Source organism: Balaenoptera musculus, chromosome 12, assembly GCF_009873245.2.
Source record: "Balaenoptera musculus isolate JJ_BM4_2016_0621 chromosome 12, mBalMus1.pri.v3, whole genome shotgun sequence".
In the NCBI taxonomy this organism is placed as follows: Eukaryota; Metazoa; Chordata; class Mammalia; order Artiodactyla; family Balaenopteridae; genus Balaenoptera; species Balaenoptera musculus.
Genome location: NC_045796.1, coordinates 86,662,059 through 86,676,983, shown reverse-complemented (window position 1 = coordinate 86,676,983; position 14,925 = coordinate 86,662,059). Strand labels below are relative to the sequence as shown.

The window sequence follows — 14,925 nt, the reverse complement described above, 5'->3', positions numbered from 1 at the left end:
AGTGGTTAAGAATTCGACTGCCAATGCAGGGGACAAGGGTTCAAGCCCTGGTCCAGGAAGATCCCACATGCCGTGGAGCAACTAAACCCGTGAGCCGCAACTACTGAGCCTGCGCTCTAGAGCCCACGAGCCACAACTACTGAAGCCTGCGTGCTCTAGAGCCCATGCTCCTCAAGAAGAGAAGCCAGAAAAAAACCACAGTTACCGAAAGATAGAGAAGATGAAAAGGCAGAGGGCTATGTACCAGATGAAGGAACAAGAAAAAAACCCAGAAAAACAACTAAATGAAGTGGAGATAGGCAACCTTCCAGAAAAAGAATTCAGAATAATGATAGTGAAGATGATCCAGGACCTCGGAATAAGAATGGAGGCAAAGATTGAGAAGATGCAAGAAATGATTAACAAAGACCTAGAAGAATTAAAGAACAAAGAAACAGAGATGACCAATACAATAACTGAAATGAAAACTACACTAGAAGGAATCAATAGCAGAATAACTGAGGCAGAAGAACGGATAAGTGACCTGGAAGACAGAATGGTGGAATTCACTGCTGCAGAACAGACTAAAGAAAAAAGAATGAAAAGAAATGAAGACAGCCTAAGAGACCTCTGGGACAACATTAAATGCAACAACATTCGCATTATAGGGGTCCCAGAAGGAGAAGAGAGAGAGAAAGGACCAGAGAAAATATTTGAAGAGATTATAGTCGAAAACTTCCCTAACATGGGAAAGGAAATAGCCACCCAAGACCAGGAAGCACAGAGAGTCCCATACAGAATAAACCCAAGGAGAAACACGCGGAGACACATAGTCATCAAAGTGGCAAAAATTAAAGACAAAGAAAAATTATTGAAAGCAGCAAGGGAAAAATGACAAATAACATACAAGGGAACTCTCATAAGGTTAACAGCTGATTTCTCAGCAGAAACTCTGCAAGCCAGAAGGGAGTGGCATGATATACTTAAAGTGATGAAAGGGAAGAACCTACAACCAAGATTACTCTACCCGGCAAGGATCTCATTTAGATTTGATGGAGAAATCAAAAGCTTTACAGACAAGCAAAAGCTAAGAGAATTCAGCACCACCAAACCAGCTCTACAACAAATGCTAAAGGAACTTCTCTAAGTGGGAAACACAAGAGAAGAAAAGGATCTACAAAAACAAACCCAAAACAATTAAGAAAATGGTCATAGGAACATACATATCGATAATTACCTTAAACGTGAATGGATTAAATGCCCCAACCAAAAGACACAGACTGGCTGAATGGATACAAAAACAAGACCCATATATATGCTGTCTACAAGAGACCCACTTTAGACCTAGGGACACATACAGACTGAAAGTGAGGGGATGGAAAAAGATATTCCATGCAAATGGAAATCAAAAGAAAGCTGGAATAGCTATACTCATATCAGATAAAATAGACTTTAAAATAAAGAATGTTACAAGAGACAAGGAAGGACACTACATAATGATCCAGGGATCAATCCAAGAAGAAGATATAACAATTATAAATATATATGCACCCAACATAGGAGCACCTCAATACATAAGGCAACTGCTAACAGCTATAAAAGAGGAAATCGACAGTAACACAATAGTAGTGGGGGACTTTAACACCTCACTTACACCAATGGACAGATCATCCAAAATGAAAATAAATAAGGAAACAGAAGCTTTAAATGACACAATAGACCAGATAGATCTAATTGATATATATAGGACATTCCATCCAAAAGCAGCAGATTACACGTTCTTCTCAAGTGCGCAAGGAACATTCTCCAGGATAGATCACATCTTGGGTCACAAATCAAGCCTCAGTAAATTTAAGAAAATTGAAATCATATCAAGCATCTTTTCTGACCACAACGCTATGAGATTAGAAATCAATTACAGGGAAAAAAACGTAAAAAAGACAAACACATGGAGGCTAAACAATACGTTACTAAATAACCAAGAGATCACTGAAGAAATCAAAGAGGAAATTAAAAAATACCTAGAGACAAATGACAATGAAAACACGAAGACCCAAAACCTATGGGATGCAGCAAAAGCGGTTCTAAGAGGGAAGTTTATAGCTATACAAGCCTACCTAAAGAAACAAGAAAAATCTCAAGTAGAAAATCTAACCTTACACCTAAAGAAACTAGAGAAAGAAGAACAAACAAAACCCAAAGTTAGCAGAAGGAAAGAAATCATAAAGATCAGAGCAGAAATAAATGAGATAGAAACAAAGAAAACTGGGCTTCCCTGGTGGCGCAGTGGCTGAGAGTCTGCCTGCTAATGCAGGGAATACGGTTTCGAGCCCTGGTCTGGGAAGATCCCACATGCCGCGGAGCAACTGGGCCCATGAGCCACAATTACTGAGCCTGCGCGTCTGGAGCCTGTGCTCTGCAACAAGAGAGGCCGCGATAGTGAGAGGCCCGCGCACCGCGATGAAGAGTGGCCCCCACTTGCCACAGCTAGAGAAAGCCCTCGCACAGAAACGAAGACCCAACACAGCCATAAATAAATAAATAAATAAATTTAAAAAAAAAAAACAAAAAAACAAAGAAAACAATAGCAAAGATCAATAAAACTAAAAGTTGGTTCTTTGAGAAGATAAACAAAATTGATAAGCCATTAGCCAGACTCATCAAGAAAAAGAGGGAGAGGACTCAAATCAATAAAATCAGAAATGAAAAAGGAGAAGTTACAACAGACACCGCAGAAATACAAAGCATCCTAAGAGACTACTACAAGGAACTTTATGCCAATAAAATGGACAACCTGGAAGAAATGGACAAATTCTTAGAAAGGTATAACCTTCCAAGACTGAATCAGGAAGAAACAGAAAATATGAACAGACCAATCACAAGTAATGAAATTGAAACTGTGATTAAAAATCTTCCAACAAACAAAAGTCCAGGACCAGATGGCTTCACAGATGAATTCTATCAAACATTTAGAGAAGAGCTAACACCCATCCTTCTCAAACTCTTCCAAAAAATTGCAGAGGAAGGAACACTCCCAAACTCATTCTGTGAGGCCACCATCACCCTGATACCAAAACCAGACAAAGACACTACAAAAAAAGAAAATTACAGACCAATATCACTCATGAATATAGATGCAAAAATCCTCAACAAAATACTAGCAAACAGAATCCAACAACACATTAAAAGGATCATACACCACGATCAAGTGGGATTTATCCCAGGGATGCAAGGATTCTTCAGTATACGCAAATCAATCAATGTGATACACCATATTAACAAATTGAAGAATAAAAACCATATGATCATCTCAATAGATGCAGAAAAAGCTTTTGACAAAATTCAACACCCATTTCTGATAAAAACTCTCCAGAAAGTGGGCAGAGAGGGAACCTACCTCAACATAATAAAGGCCATATATGACAAACCCACAGCAAACATCATTCTCAATGGTGAAAAACTGAAAGCATTTCCTCTAAGATCAGGAACGAGACAAGGATGTCCACTCTCACCACTATTATTCAACATAGTTCTGGAAGTCCTAGCCACGGCAATCAGAGAAGAAAAAGAAATAAAAGGAATACAAATTGGAAAAGAAGAAGTAAAACTGTCACTGTTTGCGGATGACATGATACTATACATAGAGAATCCTAAAACTGCCAGCAGAAAACTGCTAGAGCTAATTAATGAATATGGTAAAGTTGCAGGATACAAAATTAATGCACAGAAATCTCTTGCATTCCTATACACTAATGATGAAAAATCTGAAAGAGAAATTATGGAAACACTCCCATTTACCATTGCAACAAAAAGAATAAAATACCTAGGAATAAACCTACCTAGGGAGACAAAAGACCTGTATGCAGAAAACTATAAGACACTGATGAAAGAAATTAAAGATGATACCAACAGATGGAGAGATATACCATGTTCTTGGATTGGAAGAATCAACATTGTGAAAATGAGTATACTACCCAAAGCAATCTACAGATTCAATGCAATCCCTATCAAATTACCAATGGCATTTTTTACGGAGCTAGAACAAATCATCTTAAAATTTGTATGGAGACACAAAAGACCCCGAATAGCCAAAGCAGTCTTGAGGCAAAAAAATGGAGCTGGAGGAATCAGACTCCCTGACTTCAGACTATACTACAAAGCTACAGTAATCAAGATAATATGGTACTGGCACAAAAACAGAAACATAGATCAATGGAACAAGATAGAAAGCCCAGAGATTAACCCACGCACCTATGGTCAACTAATCTATGACAAAGGAGGCAAACATATACAATGGAGAAAAGACAGTCTCTTCAATAAGTGGTGCTGGGAAAACTGGACAGCTACATGTAAAAGAATGAAATTAGAATACTCCCTAACACCATACACAAAAATAAACTCAAAATGGATAAAAAACAAAAAAAAAAAAAAAGAAGAGAAGCCACCACAATGAGAAGCCCGCACACCGCAACAAAGAGTACGCTGCAACTAGAGAATAGCCCACAAACAGCAACGAAGGCCCAACACAGTGACAAATAAATAAATAAATAAATAAATAAATACATTTATAAAAAAAAAAAAAGAAGAAGAAAGAGATTGGTAAGTGGGAAGGACTGAAGCGATTAAAGGAAATGCCATTGTCCTCTTATAGTTCAACATAGTGTGGGTTTTAAAAACAAGTCACTTAGCTATTTAGAACATATATCCTTTCTTTTTTCTTTTTTTTCTTCCTCTTCTTGAACATGATAAAATCTTTAACATATTTTAACTGCTTGTTGAAGAGCTCACCACCACCTTTTCTATCTCCCTTTTCTTGGTATTGTTATTTGAAAATTTAGTTCCAGATGTTTACATAGGAGAAATGTTTTTTATGATGGCCTATGTTTAATTACACATAGTAATACATTTATTAATTGCCCACCACAAGTTTTTGTTGTTGTTATTTCTTTAATATCCTACTTTATTTATCTGTGTTCATACTTTTTATTGCTGAAATATATCCCTTAGAAATTATTTTACAGATGATCTGTGAAACATAAACTCTAGGCTTTATCTAAAAATGTTTTTATTTCTCCCAACTCTTTGATGAAGTTTTAGCGGTACAGAATTGTAAGTTGCCAGTTACTCTGCCTCAGCACTGTCTTAAGGAATGTATTGCTGCTGACAAGAAGTTGTCTGTAAATTTAATTTTCTATTTTGATGGTAATAATTCACCTTTATCTATATTTTTAAAGATTTTCTTCTTAGCAAGGTTTGAAGTTTCTCTGTGATATGTATCCCTCCCTCTGGTGTCACAATACTCTTCCACACAGAATGATCCATCGAAAATGCAGGATGGTTGTATAATGATATTGCTCAAAATCCTTCTGTGTCCCTCCCCTCAGTATCCACAGAATAAAACCCAAGTTTCTTAGGAGGACATGCTGGCTCATGCCAACCTCTACAGCCCAATCTCTCCATTCCAGGCCTCACACCTGATGCCCCAGACATGTAAAACTACTTTCAATTCAATGAACACTCCATGTCGTTTTTAGCTTCTAAGCCTTTATTCATTCTGTTCTCTCTGCTAAAATGTCACCAATCTCATTCCCATTTTTATTTTTAACTGTGATTGATTCCCTTTTAACAGTTACAATTTAGATGGCATCTTAAATCTTCAAAGAAGCCTCCCCTAACCCCTCAGGGTGAGGTGGGCGTGCTTCCTCTGTGCCCCAGCAGATCTCGGCTACGTGCCTGACTCTCCCAGGGGACCTTAAGTTCCTGGACCAGGGGCTTCTGTATGATACATTTCCTGTCCCCATCATGTTATAGTGTCCTACACTTAGAAGATGCTAAGAATATATTTCCTAAATATTGAAAATAATTAAGGAAAGAAGACAATGTAGGATGAATAATGTTGCAATTCTTTGGGCACGCATATATTGCACTTACCACTGACATTTCAACTTCCATTCTCACTTGTTAATTACTTTACTTATGCTAGAATCCTCACAAGAATCTAAAGGCTTAATATGGTCACTAACCCAGGATTAGAGAAAAGAAAAGTAATTTCCCCCCACCTCAGTTCTCACAGAGAGGAGTAGTGTGTGAATGTACATATCGAAATTTCTCTATATCTAGATGGGAAGAAAACCCCACAGTTAATTTCTGCAAAGAACTTAAAATACCCACTGCTACTGAAATCCTAAATGATGTTCTCTACTTCGAAATGAAATATTTAAAAGATCTCCACATTATTTTTTATCATTTCCTATTTCTGGACTTTAGGCAAAAGGCTTTAATTTGATTAGAATCTAAACATAATCTTCATGGAAGTGTGTATGTAAGATCAAAAAGAAAAGGTAAATTACACAAAGTTGGCATATACAATTGACATTGTTAATTTCAAATAAAATAGCCAAGTTGGAAGGTTATGAGCACGTTTTGGTATTGTTTACTTGGGCACCAACATATCAGTGCTTTAAAGAGCCAATAAGGATGAGTCTTTCCTCACCATTATTGAGAAAGATATTAGCATTGTGTCTGGTCTCTGAGGGGCATTAAATCTCTTTGTTATTTATTTCACTTATTGATTTGTTCATTCACTTATTCAGCAAATACTTAATAGGTGCCTACTAAATCCTAGGTCAGTTCTTAGGCACTGTGGATCCAACAGTAAACCAATTACAGAACAAGACTAATCCTTGAAGATGTAGCCTAGGGATGCAGGTAAATGTGCCATAACAATAGTGTATGATGGTCTAATAGGGAAAATACAGGGGTTATGAGAACAGAGTCTTGACAAAGTCTATACATCCTATTTGTGGCTTATCTAGTTTTTCACTGGACACACGTTAGGACTCTGTTACCTCCATCTTTACTGCTGTCATCTCATATCAATTCATTCCAAACTATGAATTATTGTCCTTCTCTATTTCCCAATGTGGGGTTAAACAAGTCTGCTGATTTTTTATAAACTTTGCTAAAAGTGTACAAAGACATTTAATATTGGACATCGTTTACCCTATTGTTTATGAGCTAGTGTTGTTCAGCTCGGATTTACTAATAAGGCTGTGTCTCGCTTCTGAGCACAAATCCAGCACAATGCTGTTAGAGACCCCTGCCTGTACAGATAGGAATTCTCTCTCTCTTTCTTTCTTTCTCCTATCTTCAGGAAGAAAGAAAATACATACTCCCTGCATTTAAAAGATGCCCAAGAGTAACATCATAATCTCTGAAAAATATTTTACCCTGTTCTCAATGAAAACTATGTATAAATAATATTAAAATCATATTTATACCATCAGTAGTTTTTTTTTTTTTTCTTTTTTATTGTAAATGGCAGAAGCAAAAAATTCATACTGGGTTTGGTTTGGTAAAAACATTCTCACTCTACCTCACTCCCCTCCCCAATACATGCAGACCACTCTCAGTCCTCAATTTTCTAACATGCTGGCTTCAGTTTTTCTTACTGTGGACCAGTCTTCTCTAAATAGTAGGCAGAGAGGCTACCAGCAGATCTCACAGTTCCCATCTCAAGCCTTCGCCATCAGAAAGGGATGGAAACAGGGTTCTACAACCCAATTTGAAAATATCCCTGCAGTTTTTAAATGACCATTTTGTCCCCAGGCAGCAATCACGGGCTCAGAAATATGAGGTAAAGTCTGTGATCACCAAATAAAACCCATTGCAAGGCAAAACTTGCATACTTAGATCAATTTAAGGGAAAAATATGAGAATTTAGGCATCTTCCCAGCTCTAATTTTCTATACACATCAGAAATTTATTCCCCCTGAGACCTTATTCATAACTTTCGCCCCACTCAACTCAAGATGCTGTTAACTTTTTTGAGCTGAGAGTTTCTCTGCCTAGAATATTTAACAGGTGTCATGGATCATGGTACAGGAGGAGGCCGCTCACGCTGGTTACTAAGAGCACGGGCTCTAGTGGCAATCTGCCTGCATCTAAATCCTGGCTCTGTTACATAGAAGCTGTGTCACTTGGGCAATTACTGAATCTCTCTGGTCTCAGCTTTCTTACCTTTGAAATTGAGATAATAATAGTTCTTGTCATGTTGACTTCTTTCAATTCTTAAATAAGCTAAAATGTGTAAAGCACTTAGAACATTGCCTGACACAGATTAATCACTTAAAGGAAGTTAATGTACTATTTTCAGTTGTCAAATCTTACAGGTAACAAAATGAGATCCATATTTTTTTTTTCTGTGAAAGGTACAGATTCCAAACGTAACACTTCGAAATTGATAGCAATTTTTTCTTTGTTTTCTTCTGTTTGATTATCCTTTTGAAGCATAAAAAGTTGTTGCTAACAACTTTTCATTCCAGTGTATAATTGGAATAGTTTCAGAGCCTGGTATACAAAGAACTCCTTATTTATTTTTCCTTCACTCCCCACTCCTCAACCTTTCGGATAAATTGTCGGAGGTACAAAAATTACTTCCTCATGGGAAACCAATTAGCAAGGATTTAAATCAGTGGTTTGCAAATCAATAGTCTTGAGCTTTGATTCCTAAAACGACAAAAATATTGAAGAGCAATCATTCTTATCACTAAATATTAAGAATCTATACATTGTACATGACACTGGCCAAAACACTAGGTAACTGGCAACAACAACACATAGGAAGATGAGGTGCGGGTCTAAGAAATCTTAGGGCTTTCACTGGTTCCTCTTCTCTAAGAGTTGACCTGCTTTAAACTGAAGGGACACATCGTTCTAATCACATTTGCCTTTACCAAGGTCAACACTATGGCTCCCAAGTCTCACAACTAGTGATTTGCTGAAGTTACATGTTTTGACCTCCTCCCACCCCATATAAGAAAATGAAAACCTTTCTAATATCATTCCTGTTCCTCAGTGGAGTTAACTGTTTTGTTTTGGGTTTTTTTAAATAATTTACAGACTCAGATTTATCACTATTTAAACTTATTTTCCCTCTAAATGATCAAAATCTCTCACATGTGAGTGGGATTTAATAGGAAAATTTTTACAATCTATCTTTTGGAAATGGATATACAAGGAAGTTCTCATGATTATGTTTATCCCAAAGCCCAAGGTTTAGCGTTGTCAACTTTTTGATTTCTCATCCTGAAGCATCTATGAATATGCTAGTTCTATGAGACATTGTACTATACTTTCCAGTAAGGTTCCATCCTGGAAAGAGAAGCAATTTTAGACCTTTCGTATTTAACACAGATAATTGGTTACATTTCTGATGAAAGAGCTGTGAAGTCAAACAAAGGATGGTGAAGCAATTTAGAGATTAACAGCAGAAAACCACTAACAGCCTCAGGTCTAGAGAAGCAAGAAAAAGAGTGATTATGCAATCAGTGTACCTCTGATTGGCCCATCTTTCCCAGAAGTGAGAGGGCAATGGAGCCTGGAAAATGTGGTTACCCAGGATACAGAGCAGAGCAGGGGGGAGTAAGGCAGGAAATGGGGCCGTAGCAAATTAGCAGTCATCAGTTACACGGGGAATATTTAAAGTGAAGAAAGTGCTTTAGCTCTAGTCTGTGTGATCTTCACATTGCAAGCATCAGTACAACCTAAGAGCCTTTCAAACAGTAAATTCTTACACCGCATCCAAATATGCAGATGCAGAATATCTGAGGTGGACCCAGGCATCTGTGTTTTAACATTTATATCAATAAGTTATCAGACAAGTTTATGGCCAAATAAACATCTCCTTCTCCCTTTCACTTGACACCGTAACTTTCCGGAATGATAATGCACAGATAGGTCAGTGATTTTTGAGGAGCAGGCCTGTCCATTAAATCTTCTAGCATGTTTACTAACTAGAATGAAACATGATTCTACTTCCATATCTCATCCAGAAAACAGGAGAGACACTTCCTGAGTATAAATGGCCACCACCTGAGTTGTTTATATATTTTCTGAGAGGGCAGTTAGGGGTCAGGCTGTGTCACTGGAGCCAGCTCTGATTAGCTGTGGTGCTAATGATTCTGGCAGTGACACACACAAAGAAATATGTCCTAAGAATCTGGGCCTCTCTCTGTTCTGATGGGAGCAGAAATTCACTGCTTAGTGAATCTCCTTTCTCTTATCCACATGACATAATTCTCCCCTGTCTACTTCTGAGAGCCAATTTTCTCTTGTCTGCTATGAATAGATTTGAGAAACACAGTGTTGTTAGTTGAAATATTCTATTCAGTTTGACACAGTGAATTTGCTGCATTATTTTCCATCTTAACTTGCATTTGCTTACTATTCCAAATCAGTTTATTTACTTTCCACAGTGTGGGGAAGCTTTCTGCCTGGTACCTACGTTGGTCGTTGGATCATTTCTTATAATTTTTTTAACTCCAATGCTTTGCACATCTTTTTTTAGTTATGTCCACGATGATTTGAACAATAGTTTTAACATTCCAGTGTACTTTTAAAATTTCCATTGCTTGTGCTGTCTTTAATACAAACACAGACAATATAGCTTAGCAGTTAGTAACTTCCTCTTCTAGTCTAGCTGCTCAAAATTTGTATAATTATTAAAATTGAAAATATGTCCAGTTAAAAAATATTTAATAACTTTGCTACCAATAATCTCAAGTTTGGATATCTTCATTCCTCATTAAACCTTTATACTGAGTTTAGGAAACTACAATGAAGAGGGGCCAAAGAAATGTTATCTTAGTTTTCCTATTTTATAAATAAAATATGGCACATTACAGCAAAATAAATAACAGTGTTGTTCTATATAAATTAACAGTTGTTATAACTTTATTGATGGTCAAATGTATTTTGGACAAACAAATCCACGAATGGCAAATATATTATGGAGCTGACATGCAAACAAGGTGTTTTATTGGAAAAATAAAATATGTAGATATTTTATATATATTGTCAAAAAGGCCAGTAAAAATATGAATATAGGAACTGCATTAGAAGATCTGTAGTCTCATTGAAATTTCCAGTAAATGCACCCTGTGTTCGTTTCTGGTTTTCAGGAAAGATGACTAATAAGAAGAAGTGCCTTTAGAGAAGAGGCACCATCCGGGAGATCAGCCTGGGAAGTGTATTTACAGTTGTCAGCCTGAAGCTCTGAGAGGAGAAACAGAATCATTATGCAAAGAATTTGAGTTCCACTTAGCAGAGTGTCACAAGAGCTGTTAAATTCTAATCTGTAGAAGCAAGAGGAAAAGAGTAGAAGCAGTGTAACTAGACCTAAGGCCATCGGATTCACAGTCACAATCAATCATATTCAATGACCAGTGAGAAGAAAAATTCAAAATGAAGGTGCTAAATATTATGTGCTATGACTTCTTTTATGCAGCTCTTGGTACAAAGATGGAAGAAAAGGGAAAAATAAACAAAACAGCTAAATGTGCTATAGAGACTAAGAAAGGAAACATGGCACAGATTGTGGGGATGTTAGGGAGAAACATAAGACAAAGGGATTGTCTGTGGGATGAAAAGGCTTTAAATTTCTTTTAAAATGAGTTATGTTTTTGTTGTAGAAAAGCTTGTCCTGATTGAAATACAAGCAATTTTAGAAATAAGTTCTGGAAATCCCTCTTGTTAAAGATATTTGCTTCAAAGATAGTTTCTAAATTTGCAGCTCACCTGAGGACAAGCTCCCCAGCTAAGAGAGAGCGAGTGATATTTGGAAATCTGCTAATGTCAACTCATTTGTCACAAAGGTTTCTGTCAGAGAAATACATTTTAGTCTGTAACTTTCACAGATTGCTATACTCACAGCACCTAATATAATTTCTTCCACGTAGAAAGAGCTCAATGTTTGGCGTAGAGTTGAATTAAAGAATGTGGAAGATAGTTGATTTCTGGGATCCTCTACACTCTCGGGAGTTGCCATTGACCTTGAGATCTTGAAGGAAGGGTCTCAGTCAATTATCTCTAAATCTCCTCCTACCTGACACAGTACCTGGTGCCTAGTTGTAGCTGGCATTCAGAATATGCCAGTTCCAGGAGTAATTCTAACTGGAAAAATGCAACCATGTGATTTTCACGTTACTCACTCTGTCTGCCTCCCCCTCGTATATTTGATATATTCAAATGCATCAAGGAAGTATAGCTACTAAAAAAGGAAACCAAAGGAGAGACACATTTCTCTTTTTCTAAACAGTTTTTTCTCAGACAGCTAATCAACGTGAAGAATGACATTGAAAACATAGACTTTTTTACCCAAAAATAATGTATGCTCATGGGAACAAAATTTCAAATGGTCCAGAGGATATAGAAGAAAAAACATGTTTCCCTCCTGCCCCTTTCCCTTTCCTAGTTCTTCTTCCAAGGAGCAATGATTGGTGCTAATCCCTTGCATATAATCATCACAGTTGTAAAGTCTTATTTCATTATTTGTAATGACAACATAGTATTCAAATGTAGAATTGTTATACCTTCCCAAGTTTTCAGTTGATGGTTCAATGAATATTTACATAAATAGATCTTTTTGCAGAAGTAAGCTTACTTGTAAATACATTCCTAAGAGTTGAATTTTACTGAGATTGCTAAATTATCCTCCGAGGGAATTGTTTCAGCTTATACTCCCTATAAGCTATAAGGAGTATAGTTATACAATAATATATTAAGTTACTGAGCTTTGACCATTCACATAAGAGAAAATGTCACACAGGAGAATGTGTGGTGATAGTTTGTGCATATGAAGCTGCCATAAGATGTAGCTGAGCATTTTTTATATTTTAAAAGTATTTATTTCCTATTAATAGTCTGTCATACCCTTTGTCCACCTTATTTTTTTGGTATTGACCTCTTCTTTCCACAGATTTAATAGAGTTTTTATATAAAAAAAATTATGTCTTTGAGATATGACTTGTAAATATTTGTTTACAATTTGTCTTAGGACTTACTACAGTATTTTTTCACACAGAAAATTTTCATGTTTGTGTAGTAAAATATATTGTATTCTTAACTATATTGTGTCTGCATGCTGTGTCTTGTCTAGAAAGACTTTCACTTCACAAACATTAAATATAAATAAATTCATCAATAGAGAAAGTCTACACAAGTTTGATAATTATATGATTAAAAAGGAAGAGTGCCATAAATATATCTTTTTAGTAAAGAAATTAATAATCGCAGCAGTTAAGGATTATGGAAAAATACACTCAGTTTTGTTCTGGGTCAGCGTTTCTCAAAGCTTAATGTATAGAACTCTAGTTTGTAAGGATAGTAATATAAAAAATGCATTATGTGGTTAAATAAATTTAGAGTATGCTGAATATAGGGGTTATGGAGTTTTTTATTGTATCATTTCTCAAAGTTTTTAGTAAGATGATGTGAAGAATTTCACATGTATTTTCTCAGGTGGAGATCCTATCCATGCTCTCTCCCCAGAGCAGAGTCTGAGTCAAAGATTCCACTGCAAGTGGTTTATTTCGGAGGTAATCCCAGGAAACATCAGTAGGAGAGAGAGGAAGTGACACACAGCAGAAAGGAGACCACTGCAGACTGTATGATGAATAGGCTCCCACTCTGGGCCACTGGGAAACAGAGACTGGACTGAATACCCCACAGAGTCATCCCACAGAGCTGGGGAGCTGAGGTATGTATCCTCCAGCTTCTATATCCATCAGCACTTGAGACCTGTGTCCAGAGATGTTAACAGCCTGGCGCTTCCTTAGGAGGAAGCTTTTGGAAAAGCACACTCTGGCCCCAGGCCGAGCCTACTGCATGTCATAGAAGGAGTCCAGGCACTGGCCCAGCTCCCAGATGGACACCCCGATGTCCAGCTCCCTGGCCAACTCCAGCCCCACCTGAAAGGTCTTCAGTGACAGGTAGAGGACGACTTGCTTCCCTCTTGGCTTTCCTTGTACTAGAAAAAGTACTCTGAGGCCTGGCTGTCCCACAAGATCTGGGGCCCGTGGTCCTTCAGCATCTGGATGTACCTGGGAGAGGCCGGGAGTGGGTGTGGAGAGGGTGGAAGTGTCCTATGCCATCACGGAAGGGGTGAGGTCACCCAAGAGCAGCAGAGCATGGGGTGTCATCCCCCCATGGTCTATAGAGTGCCAGCAGCATGCTGAGCTGTGTGGGAGGGCCACGTGTGCAGCTGGACACGAAATGCCAGGAAGCAGGGCCACAGGGTGGGGTCTGGAACACTTGGGCCAAGGCTGTAGCAGATGGGTCCTCACTGGCCCCAATGACGGGCTCCCTCATCCTTGGAGACCGAGTAGTCCACGCCGTAGAAGCTGAGCCCCAGCAAGATCTTGCTTCGCCACTTCGACTTGGGGACCAGGACCTGACGCAGGCTGGCAACCAGGACAGCGGTGCATTGGGGCCAGCCTGCTGTGCCTATCAGCGCGAGGACTGACACGGGCACCAGCTGCTCAAACTCCTTGTGTGTGGACATGCCCAGCTTGTTGGTCCCAGGAGCGATGGTGCGCCGGATGACCAGGATGGCCTGCAGCTGGCCCTGATGCAGTGTCTCTGCCACGTGGCTGAGCATGTGAATGAGGCCCCTGCTGGGAGGTCAGCCCAGGATTTGAAATGCTTCAGGATGTGCTGAGGGCTGTGCTGCATCCGGGAAGTGCCTCCAGGTGAGGACATGGGGGCAGCTCCACCGACGAGGCCTTGTGCTGAGGGGGCACTAACCTTGCACTCCAGGGAATGATGAGTGCCATGGGGTTTGGACAGTGTGCCAAGAGCATCTGCTAGAGCTCCCATTTTTTTTAAAGTGGATTTACTCAAGGTCTGTGGCGACAAAAGAAAAGCTTTCAGAACTCTGTCGGTTCCATCCTCCTTTCTTCTCCCTTAGACAGCACAGGTTGCTATCTGCTTGGTCAATTGCAAAGTATAAGATATGTCACCTTTGTGAATAGACAGGAGCCCAGGCTTGCAAAAATTGTGTCTGTATTTGGAGTTGTCTGTGAAATTATCCTTCACCTTTGCTTTAGGTCCAGCCGAGGAACAGCTTAACAATATTGACCTCTTCTTTGTAAAGACTCTTAAACTAAC

At 38.4% G+C, this 14,925-nt stretch overlaps 1 pseudogene; it reads right to left on the bottom strand.

Annotated features, from left to right (window-relative positions):
- Positions 1 to 13,637: 13,637 nt before the first annotated feature.
- LOC118905037 lies at positions 13,638 to 14,591 on the bottom strand (annotated as a pseudogene).
- Positions 14,592 to 14,925: the final 334 nt, after the last annotated feature.